A 12,511-nucleotide genomic window follows, 5' to 3' on the forward strand; every position below is an offset into this window, starting at 1 on the left:
TTTCCGTGCATCTATGCACATCTGAATGCTGCATTTGATGCTGCTTAACAAGGGCACGAACGTGGAATCCTGTTATGTACGAACTTAAACACTGAAAAGAATTATTTGTTCCCAATAGACATACATATACAAATTTTTATGATCTATTTTTTGTGTACTTCTCGCTTTCATTATTCATTTTTGGCACTTAAGTGCATTCACCAAACTGCCCCATAAACATTAAAATATATTATTTCACTTTACCTTTTATGAGATTATTTTTTTAATATTTTATTTATTTATTCAGAACAGAGAGAAGAGCACAAGCAGGGGGAGGGGTAGAAGGAGAAGCAGATTCCCCGCTCAGCAGGAAGCCCAATGCAAGGCTCCATCCCAGACCCTGAGATCTTGACCTGAGCTGAAGGCAGATGCTTAACCCACTGAGCCAACCAGGCTCCCCTTTTATGAGATTATTGTACTTACCAACCAATATTTGAGATTTTAAGTATGAGCAAATCATGCTTAGCCAGTTAAGCACAGAGGTTCAGTGAATGCAGTTGAAAGTGCACATGCTTAGATTTGAGCAAATTACTTCTCTAAGCCTTCATTTTTTGTGTAAAATGATAATAACAATATTGAACACATAGATGGATGGTAGAAGACCAGCTCTATGTAGATGTTACATATAAAGTTTATTTGACTACCCGACAATAAATATTCATTAACTCTTAACATGATGATGATGATGATAATGATGATGAAGTTACTTGCAGGTATCCTTATTAGGCCTGTAAGCATGGGTAAATAAGCCACAAGATCATGTCCATATGTATTTACTAACACTAGACTGCCTTTGCCCCCTAGCCTCCAGCTCCCACTCTTCATCTGTTTACAAACCTCCCAAGACAACTGAGGCTCTCTCTTCTATGAATCTTCTGTGAACTACTCCTTTAGAATGAACTTAAAATATGTTGCTTGCATTTATACCATGCACAAAACTTCTGCAGTGAAATTTATGACACTTTGCTGCAATTTTTGTTTTTACATCAGATTGCAACTCTTTTAAGGAAAGAAACTAGGTCTTAGTCCCAGAACCTAAAACAGTGCCCAGCACATAGTAAATTTTCAAGTTTTTTCATTTGTTTTATGAATGAAATAATGAATAAAAGGAGCAATGTTTGTTAGAGGATACTCTTTGCTCTCCAGGAGTTATATTATAAATGCATAGTTAAGTACATTGAAGTTACTTTTTCTAGTATGTTCCTGAGAACTCTTAAGGAAAAGTTAGACTCATTGATGTGCATGCAGTCTTGAGAACGGACTTTCTCATAACTTGTATAATTTCATATGTAATAAGTGAAGATTAATCAATGTCAGGCTTTCCTCTGCTTATATTTACATAATCTTTAATTTAAGAGAAGCCATCACATATTTCTCAGTTAAGTTACAAACATTAAGGATTTTAATATTTAAATAAGGGTGAGACTAGCTTTCTTCAATACTTCTGTTTTCTCATATGCAAAAAGAATGTCAAAATTTTAAATTCTTGGACTATCATCTTACAGATTCAGTTGAGTGTAGTCCTTTTTTTTTTTAATTTAAAGATTTATTTACTTTTTTGAGAGAAAGCTCGTGTGCATGCACGTGCACACACGTGCCAGCAGGGTGGAGGGGTGGAGGGAGAGGGAGAGAGAGAATCTTAGTAGACTCCCTGCTGAGCTCAGAACCCACTAGGGGCTCCATGTGGGGCTCCATCCCAGGAACCTGAGATCATGATCTGAGCTGAAACCAAGAGTCAGACGCTTAACTGACTGAGCCACCCAGGCACCCCAAGTGTGGTCTTTAACATAATCCTAAATTTTGAAACTAATAGAGGAGGATTAAATATATAGTGGTTTCATTCTTTTTGGTCAATCACTTGACATTTCTTTAAAAATAATTCCCATTGACCACAATATTTGCGCTTTCAGTCTCCGCCCCCTCCCCCAAAACGAGAAAAATTCCTGGTGACAGTTACAGAATCATCCACGAGGGGGCAAACATGCCTCATAGACACAGGGAGGGGAATATAAGCAGTAATAAACTACTTACATTGGAGGAAAAATAAATGGAAGTAAAGTCAGTAATGAGATCTGGCCCAGATTAGGGAAAAAAAACCAAAACAGGGTTACATATCCTTTGAAGATAAAATGTTTAATACCTACTTTTTATTCTTATTTCTGCTGTTAGAAGAAGTACATACAGGGTTACATATCTCTTTGAAGATAAAATGTTTAATACCTACTTTTTATTCTTATTTCTGATGTTAGAAGGAGTACATCAGAGCCAGGAGTAACTTGGAAAACACTTGAAACCCCCGCAAGCTCTGTTACACTTACTTCTATACAACAATTTTAAGATTTAAAAAGTTTTGTAAAATAAATTCTGAAAGACTTATAAAAAATGCATACCTCACTTTAGATGATGTCATTGATTTAAGGGCCAAGAAATTACACTCAGGAATTAAGCTAAAGCACACACTGTGTATTCCTGTGTGACAGAGTGAATCATGAGGGCCCTGGCTGTGTTTGCTCTTAACACACCACTATCAGTCAGCATTTTCAGCTCTTGCAATCCAATATACAGTTAAAATCAAGTGTAGTGCTTGAGGTCTAATTCCTCAGTTCCCTGCTTACCCCAGTTAAGAGTCCATGCTCCATCACTAGAATCACTCCTTCCTATAGCCTCTGAACTCCCTTGGCCCACACTCTCAGTTGTATTAGCTGTCCAAAATGTCAACCCTTGCAAATAGAAATGTATGCCAATTTAGCACCAATGCCAAGCAGCTAAATATGGCTGGACAAAAATGACAATGACTAATTGGTCTCATTTAATTCATAATCATTAACCCTATGCGAACTCTTAGTACTTACCAGAAAACTGACTCTACTGGATCTTCTAGATAATGGAGTGTCCCATGTTCAGTCCTCCAACATCAAGTATTCCCTGCCTACACTTACTTCCAAAGAAATTTCATCTGGTCTAAAGACTAAATATTATGATGATCCACAAATTTCCTACTACAGCCATGGCATCTCTCTCTCTGAATTTCATACTAATATATTCATTGTCTACTTCACATTTCTGCTAAGATCTGATAGGCATCACAAATGTAGCATGTCCCAAAACAAACTTCCAATCCCTTAAAGGTCTCTCTTGACCACTGCCAAAAGGTTCTAAATGATTTTTCACTCACCTACCTTTCTAATTTCATCTTCTAACATTTTTTCCCATTGAGCAATTCACTGCAAACAAACTAGCCTTCTCATCTGGGACACATAAAGTATAAGCCCACCTACCTACATATGCCAAACCTCTTTTTCAATGTACAGTTTGACCCTTGAACAATGCGGGGGTTGGGCATGCCAACACACCGTGCATTCAAAATCCATGTGTAGCTTTTGACCCCCCTAAAACTTAACTACTAATAGCTTACTATTTACTGGAAGCCTTATTGATAACATAAACAGTCAATTAACACATATTTTGTATGCCATATGTATTACATATTTTATTCTTACAAAGTAAGCTAGAGAAAATCTTATGAAAATTAATTAAGAAAATCATGAGAAAATACATTTGCAATACTGTACTATAAAACAAATACCTATAAGTGAACTCATGCAGCTCAAACCCTTATTGTTCAAGGATCAACTGTATTCATATGGCTTATTCCTACACTTCTTCCAAATCTTTGCTCAAATGTCAATGTACCACCCTATATAATTGCCCCTACCCTTGCATCATTACGCTGCTCCTTCATTGCTCTTCCCAAAACTAAAAAGGTATATTTATCTGTTTATGGTCTTCTTCCACTGGAATATAAGATCCATAAGGAAGAGATTCATTTGTTCACTTCTGTAACTCCAGTTTTTAGAACAACAGCACATAGTGGCCCTCCATCAATATCTGCTGAATAAATATCAACATCCTGCTGACCAAACACAATTCACTTATGTTTAAATCAAATTAAATTTCCTTTCTGTATTAGCCTAAACTGGATTTGAGGAATTGAATATTCCTTTTTCATGAAAAAATGAAGAATTATAGAAACATAATTCTTTATAAATACTATTTAATAGTCCATTACAACAGAAAAGTTTTCATTAAAGAGTATTTTCTTCAGAAGGGATTTATTGGTTTGGTCAGATTCTTTAAAAGACTTGAAGTTAAAAAAAAAATTTTAAAGAGTATTACCTAAGTAGATTGTTTTACTTCACAACTTCATAATGATGATTAAAAAAAAAAGTTTATTGACACTTACTTCACGTTGTTGAATGTATCATATGCTGTTTATTAAGCATTTCACTTAAGGTAATACACATTTCACAATTAAATATAGAGTTCCAATTACAGAATACTCCCTGTGTTATATTGGTCTGGTATATGTCAACTCCTTACCAGTAAAAACAAGGTGAATTTGTAGCAATGTCTAAAGAAACAGTTTCTGTTCTGTTTGTAGTCACTTCCCTTCTTTCAGTTATGTCTGCTGATGCTATTCATTACCTAATATCAATCTTCATCTGAATGATATCTTGTAGTCTTGTATCAGTGCTTTCATATTAATGCAGGAAATCTTACACTATCTATAATTATTTGAATGCAACTTTTACTATAACTATAGCTTTGCTACCCCTGAATTGCATTGTACATGTTTTATATGATATATTTTCTGACTTCATTGAAAGAGGCATAAAATTTTAAGATTTCTGTGGAACATCATTAGTCAGCCCAACCGGAGCAGCCACCAAACACACACACACACACACACACACACACACACACACGCACAGGTACTATTACTATAAAAATTCTCCTCCTACCTTTTCTTATAAATCAAAATTATGTAAAATAATATTGACCGTCTCCTACTAAGTGCCCAATTCTTTCCTAGTAAACCAAATTCCCAGCTTTAAGCAGACTCCTATGGAGTGATGAGAGCAGGAGACCTGGCAAGTCAGTGGGTGACAGATGCTGGAGCCAAATCACCCTGACAACTCCTCTCCATAATAAATCTGAGAAGCTAATCTATGCTAAATTGTTAATGGCTGCTAATGAGATACTCTATACTAGGTTACCACTCCTTGACAGTGTATTTGCATTTAAATGAGCCCCTTCTGGAAGGACTCCCTAACCCAAAGGACTGGTTCCACTGCTGACAGCTTCAGGCACACAGGGCCTCTGGCTCTGGTTTCCCATTGTCCCTTGCTGAGACTTACAATATCATTAGGCCATTTGATCTCTAACTCCAGAATATGAGAAAAGAAGAACTGCAGACTGCAGAGCAAAAGATTATTTTTTTTAAGAAACCATGCAATGAACAGTCATAGAGCTAAAAAAAAAAAAAAAAAAAAAAAAGTTTCACCTTGCTCTAGCCTCCAATAATGAAGTTATCTGGCATACTGTATGTCAAGTTCCAAGAAGACAGATTCAAACTCTATGTGTTGACATAAAACATTTCTCATTTATTATTCCTTTTCTTTCTAGTTCCTTTATGCCTCTTGCCATGGTATAGTATCTGAACAGTTAATTCCTGCCATTTTACATATTTAATTTTTGTCTTTTTCCTAGCACCATCAATACTGATTTTCTACCATGAGTAAAAAGCAACTGACAAGAGTACTTTGATGGATGAAGGAGCCTAAATTATCATGAGACACTGTCTATACCTCCAGTGAGTCTGGCATCACAGAATGGAAACTATACCAGGAAGGACAACAGACTGTTCTAGGACTGTCGCAAGTCACCACACTTAATCTCCACTGCTTCAGACAAATTAAAAGAAAAGACCAAACGTCTATTTTCACTCTTAAGGACAAACCTATGTAATAGCCATTGCTCTTCTTATTTGAAAAACGAGACATAATCAGAATGTGAATGAAAGGATCCAAGCCCAGATCTGTTCAACTACAAAACCCCTGAACTTAGGAGTCATTTCAGTCTTCTGGTTCCCCTCACCTTCCCATCCTCTTTCTCCTTAACATTATACAGACTTTTCCCTCTAGCACCTGATACCTGGCAAATCCAGCAACTAAATTATAAATTATTTTTTTAAGATTTTATTTATTTATTTGAGAGGGGAAGAGAACGAGCAGGTGCACAAGTGGGAGGAGGGACAGTGGACAAGCAGACTCTGTGCTGAGTGTGGAGCCCCACATGGGACTCGATCCCAGGACCCTGAGATCATGACCTGAACCAAAGTTAGAAACTTCACTGACTGAGCCACCCAGGCCCCATAAATTATAAATTATTAACCACAAGATTTAGCATATTCTCTCTTCCAAGGTATTAGAACTTTAAAAGAAGATGGAAACCTGCTCAAGAAGCCAAGGGTAGCACTTACCAAGCATGGGCTCCCTCTAATGACTGCACTAGGCAATTCATGTCATTTCAGAATATCCTCAAAAAAAATCTGTGGTTGGGATCCTAATCTTCTTTTTACCACGGTTCCCTTTAACAATCTGGAACAATTTCTTTAACTCTTCTTAAAATAATATTTTGGGGAGCTGGGTGGCTCCAACTCTTGATTTCAGTTCTGGTGGTGATCTCGGGGTCCTGGGCTGAAGCCCTGAGTAGGGACTCTGTGCTCAGTGGGGAGTCAGCTTGGGATTCTCTCCCTCTCCCTCTGCCCCTCCCTGTGCTCTCTCTCTCTCTCTTCCTCTAAAATGAATAAATTCATCTTTTAAAAAAAGAGGAAGGAAAAATAACTTTTAAATTAATAAAATATATATAATTTCAAAGGACACTAATTGCCAATTTTTAAATGCAATTATTAAAATATTTAAGAAACAAAATTTGTGATATAGACATGTATGGACATTTAAATTAACTAAATAACAAGATGTAACAGTGGTTGTTAACTACTATACTTAAAAATAGTGATATTGAGCTAATGGGTTAACAATTATTATATTGCTATACATGTGCACTGGAATAGAACAATTAAGTAAATGGATGAAAGATTGTTGGAGCCACATTTCTTACTATTATTGTAGGAATTTATGGATAAGCAAGGGGAGGAAGCTAAAACGATCTTTGTGTTAATGGATTAGACTTGAAGACATTAGTATGAACTCATAATCAGCTCACTATAAGTACTAATAGTTACATATAGAAATGTTTATAGATATGTACACATACACGGGAATATATATTTCTTTGCTGTCTCAGAGAGCCTAAACAAATGATATCCCCTTAGCAACCACACACCTAAAATCCAGATCTTGCTATTATCATCCTCCAAAGAAAGAATCAGGGCTTCTTGGAGAAATGGCTGATTCTGGGACTGAGGTTGGCAAATATAAGATGAGCCTGGAGCACCTTATAATGCCAGAAAATAAAAAAGTAATAACACACACCCACACACATCAAAGGGAGTATGTCAAAGGAGCAAAGAAGCCAGCAAAAGGAATTCCCAGTGGCTAAAGCTGGAACAACTTGAACAACATAAATAAAGTGGTATTGGATTATGACTCAAAGTATAAAGCAAATGTGCATGAGTCTATACTGCTATAAATAAATAATCGCATAAATTGATATTTAGGGCAGAAAAGACAATCTGCTGTGCAGAATTCCAAATACTTTATGTGCATACTCTGTCCTCAAGAAGGTGGAACATAACTTTTTACTCTTTAGGCGTAAAGTGACTCCTTCCAACAAGTACAGCAGTATGGAAAGGATGGAGAAATAACTTCACAGTGGTGATACTACCTCCGTCAGGTGATCAAGGTCAACATCAACAGTTGAAAATCATATTAATAGTATATACTCCTGATGTGATGTTATGAAAATGGCACTTTATCTTGTGGTCGTCCTCCCAATAAACTATAACCCCAGGCTCATCATGAGAAAAGCATCAGACAGATTATAATAGTAAGGCATGCTACAAAATACTTGGCCACTACTCCTCAAAACTGTCAAGGTCATCAAAAACAAGAAAAATCTGAGAAACTATCACAGCTCAGAGGAGCCTAAGGGGACATGACAACTATAGGTAAGGTGGTGTCCTGGATGGGAGCTTGGAAAAGAATTGAAGACATTAGGTAAAACCCAAGGAAATTGTACAGACTTTGGTTAATAGTAACATAGCATTATTGGTTCATTAATTGTAACAAAGGTACTATACTAATATAAGATGTTAATAACAGAGGAAACTGGGAGTGGATATTAGGAACTCTATACTATCTCCTTAATTTTTCTGTATATCTAAAACTACTCTAAGAATATATATAATCTATTAAATAAAAGAAAAAAAGGTGATGATGATTTAATTGTAACATCAGAGTGGTGATTTTGAGATATCTATAAAAACTGAAATAGGAAATTATCTGTGACTTCTGTTGGTGACAAAGTCACAGGTACTCCTAATATTATTCTGGTTCATTGTCTGCATTTACATTTAAAGGAAAGGCTAACTGCTAAATTTCAGTTATGGGTTAGTAAAACTAAAGATGGAATACTCCTATCCAGATTCTATATACCCTTTGATACAGATTAAGAACCTCCCAGTCAATGGTGATATTAATGGCTTAATTTTACGAAATAGAGGCTCAGAGGCATGAATTAGGTTGCTGCAGCTTCCAAAAAACACCCATTCTAGGGCCAAGAATTCTTAATGCTTTTTGTTGGAATTCTGCTTGCTACACTACCTCCCAATTTTGGAACTGCTAAACAGGGAGATGGGAACTCTTCATGGATCAAATGTGCTTCCCTGGCCTTGTGCAATGCACTGCTTATGCTGCTGTTCAAATCCACAAGATAAAGCTGGCTTGGACCTAGTGAGGGGAATTCCAAAAGTAAGTTAAATGAGGAAACTCCACTCACACGGAGCTCTACTGTCAAAGAACCTCTCTACTTGGAAATGGCTTAACAATGGGAGAAAGAGGCACTGGCTCTATCATAAAGACAGCAAATCCTTGGCCCTTTCTTCCCTTAAATCCCCAAACTGCTGAGCTGGTCGACAGAGAGAAAGAAAGGAAGGGGGGGAGAGAAAGAGAAAGGAGGAGACAGAATGTGAGAGAGAAAGAGAGAGAGAGGTTAATAGCTGGTGCCAGTTTAAAGAGGTTAAGAAGGGGCTTATATGTGTATTTGCTTACATTATTCCTAAGGCGAATTCTGATAAATCCTTGGGGGGGGGGGAGATACAGCCATCTGTTAATGTAGATTCTGTTTCTTGGCTTCCAAATGTTATAGCTGTCACCAGAGCAGCCAGCCCAGTTGAGGGGTGGGGGTGGGGGGGTGTTAAAGGCAACATCTGTCCACTGAATGCACCATTAAACAGCAACAAAATCCCGGGGCCAGCCCTCTCTGTTTCCTCGAGTGCTTTCTTTGGTCGGTCCTACTTCTCCACTCCTTTGGGAGTTTCCCGTTCTATTACGTAGGCAAGAGGGTGAGAGGTCCCAGCTTTCAAGCTTGTGAGTGGTTTGGCTGTGTGTGTGCATGTGCGTACTGGTGTGTGTGCGTTGGGGGAAAGCGAGGCGTGCTACAAGGGACTTAGAAAGATCGATTGCCGATTTAAAACATTTCCGGAGTGTTTGAATGTTTATCTTAAAAAGACAATCCCTGTCTCAAATTTAACGAAATGAACAATACTGATAAGGAAAATGAAGAGGGTGGGAAACCCACACAGTCGAATGGAGCTGTCCATGCAGCAGGCGTGACAGGGGAGCTCTCGGAGGAAAGGCGCTATGCAGAGAAAGTTTCTCTGCCCTTTTCTCTCGGTCCACAATACGGCAACGCTTCCTGCGTAAAAGCATTAATAGAAAAGAAACCTAAAACCCGGAGGGGTAGCGGTCGTCGGGCACAGTTTCCGGGAGCCCTTCCCCGCTGCCGGGAGAGGTCCCTCTCCCCCCGCGACTGGCACAGAATGTGGTGATCCGGCCCGGGGCGGGGGATGACTTCATGCAGCCGGAGCGCGGCGGCTGGAGCAGCTGCTGCAGCCGGCAGGTGGGGTGGGGGCCGGCGGAGCTGACCACGCACTCGGCCCGGCGCGGAGGCACTGCGGCCCTGGGGCAGCGGGGACTCGCGCTGACTCCATCCCGAGAAGGTAAGCAGCTCGGCTATTATTAACCTCCGACACGCCGCTTAGTTCTTTCCGCTCCGGTAATAATGGGGTTTGCAATACCCAGAGAAGGGAGATATCCTTGGTGCATTCTGCAATGGGAAAAGGGGCAACAACTGGAATTGAAATGTTAATCAGCCAAGTGCTTGAGATTGGCGGAGCGGTGTTACTGGGCAAACAAAGAAGGCGGTCAGCCTCTATACTCTTCAAGATAGCCGACCGCTTCAATGCCAGACTCGCTTAGACGTCAGAGAAGGTTCAAAATGTGAAATAATTGGAGTTGCACTTTCATTCTTCTACTTCAGCCTTCGCTTGCTTCTTTTGTGGTTTGGGAGCAGCAGGTCCTTGGAGGCAGCTTGGGGAAGTAATCGGATATCTTTGCTACCTTCCTCTATCCTCTCCCTTCCCAGTTATCAGAATGAGTCTGTGCCCATTTCAATTTCAAATACCTACTTCAATAGTGAACCTTTAGAAAGAGTCTCAGATTAGAAGAAAAACTTCTCTCATCTCCTGGAGTTCAGCTTGGGTTAAGCAGCACTTGTTTCCACCTTCTCCCTTCGTTTATCATCTTCTCTCGTCAACTACTTCATCGATTTTCCTGGGATGCCAGGTCCATTCCGAGGCCAGCTCTTGTCAGCTTCTATCCACAACCTCTGTTCCATGACTGATTTTGTCAAGGACCTACAAAGGGCATTGCCCTACACCAGTTTTAGTATTCTCTCTATATACTATTACCTGTGTCCTTTCCCCAAATACATGGCACGAAAAATCCTTCTTTTAACCTAGTACCAACATGGTTCCCGATAACTCCCTTCGCCGTAGTCACTGCGGCTACAAGAGGATTTCGAGGACATTAGAATCTGTTGGGGTATCGGTAAGAGGACCATACTTATATGTTGCTCCCTGGGCATAGGCACAGATGGAAGTACAAATGTGAATGTGTCTATCCCGTTTTTCTTGAAGCGTTTTTACTCCCGCTGGGTTGTGAGACACCTACCTTGGTAGGGTTTGGGGTAGGTTCTCCCCAAAAAGCAAGCAGTGTGTTTGTTCTAGGATTCCCCAATAACCTCAGAAGAGTTTCCAGAGAGGCTTTCCCCACAGGCATTCAGAAAGCCACTGGAGCTGGCCAGTCTAAGCCTCAGGTTATTTGAGCTTCTTTAAGTCAGTCTTGCTATTTAGGGGTTCTGACCACTTGTTCTAGGATCTCCCCACAAACCTCTTGCTACTGAGCTCAAGTGTCTTATTCTTGTTGCCACCTAGGGATGTACATTTGAATAATATGCTTTAAAATGGGTAAGATGGCTGTGATGGGGATTGCAAATGTGCCACTTCACCAACAGAGAACATTCGCAATAAGCCAGACTCGGGTGTCTGTGTGCCAATACTCTATTTTACAGGGGATCTGTTATCTTTAAATTTGAAATTAGACAGTCTGACTCAATGGCCATGTAATTTTATTTTAGCAGATTAAAAGAGGAGATCAGTGAAAAAGAGAGGCAAGGTTTATAGCTAAAAATTTATCTCTGCTTACCTTCCTTTTTAAATATTGCTTTTAGACAAAGATATTAGTTTTGAAATATCATGTTAATTTTATTATATGCCATTATTGCTTTTCTGAATACAAATTCTTTTTATAAAATACACTTTAGAAAGATTTGAGTTGGTTTCTTTGTCTCTACCTTTAGTATATGAGGCAGAGGGAGTGGAGGGGTAGGCAAATCCCACTCCAAGTGGCCCACTCCAGGAACTCTTCCCCTGGATCATGAAAACCTCAGCACCGATTGTTTTTGGCATGTTGTTGTTACTATGTGTTGAGTGTGGTTTGGGTCTGAAATATAAAATTTCAAGATTCTATAATTTTGAATCAGGCACACCAAATAGAAAAGGGAACAAAGAGCAAGAACAACAAAACCCTTTATTCTACCACTTTTCTTTACTAAATCTTAAAACATTTAACCATATAAATAATTATTCTGAATAATAAGTGATAATAAATGTTAATATAATAATTCATTTTAAAGAAATTATGTAGTACAGATTATCTTAAGTAATTATGTAGTACAGATGATCTTAAGTACAATAAAAATTTCTGTAATTTGAGGTTTCTTCATGTTGACTATTAGTGCATGAGAATATCCTAATAATAGTTAGAAATTGCAAGTGTCCATTACTTGGTTTCTGAAGAAACTGAATTCTTTGAAAAGAAATGGGACAGAATTAGGGGACCTAGTACTCCCTAAGCTGGCATCATACCTGCCATTGATTTTATAGGTGAGATGAATTCACTAAGTTATGGACTTGCATTGGGGAAGCCTTTTTGGCTTGAAAGAAAATAAGTCAGAAAATTTAATTTTTCATTTCAGTGCAACTGAGGAAGATAAATTTAAAGGATTTCTGAATTTGGACTTTGTTATGTTTAAATAAAACAACTTT

General features: G+C 38.6%; 1 protein-coding gene across 3 annotated transcripts in view; it reads left to right on the plus strand.

The window, feature by feature from the left end:
• The first annotated feature begins 9,799 nt into the window (after positions 1-9,799).
• Positions 9,800-12,511, plus strand: part of PKIA (cAMP-dependent protein kinase inhibitor alpha) — a 99,409-nt gene continuing 96,697 nt past the window's right edge. Inside the window, exon 1 of one of the 3 annotated variants that reach the window (XM_034668222.1) lies at positions 9,800-10,063. The gene's annotated coding sequence lies outside the window, so the exon portion shown is untranslated. The remainder of the gene's footprint in view (positions 10,064-12,511) is intronic. The other 2 variants (XM_019805620.2, XM_002924918.4) reach the window with 2 other exon arrangements.

This window comes from Ailuropoda melanoleuca, chromosome 9 (genome assembly GCF_002007445.2).
Source record: "Ailuropoda melanoleuca isolate Jingjing chromosome 9, ASM200744v2, whole genome shotgun sequence".
Classification (NCBI taxonomy): Eukaryota; Metazoa; Chordata; class Mammalia; order Carnivora; family Ursidae; genus Ailuropoda; species Ailuropoda melanoleuca.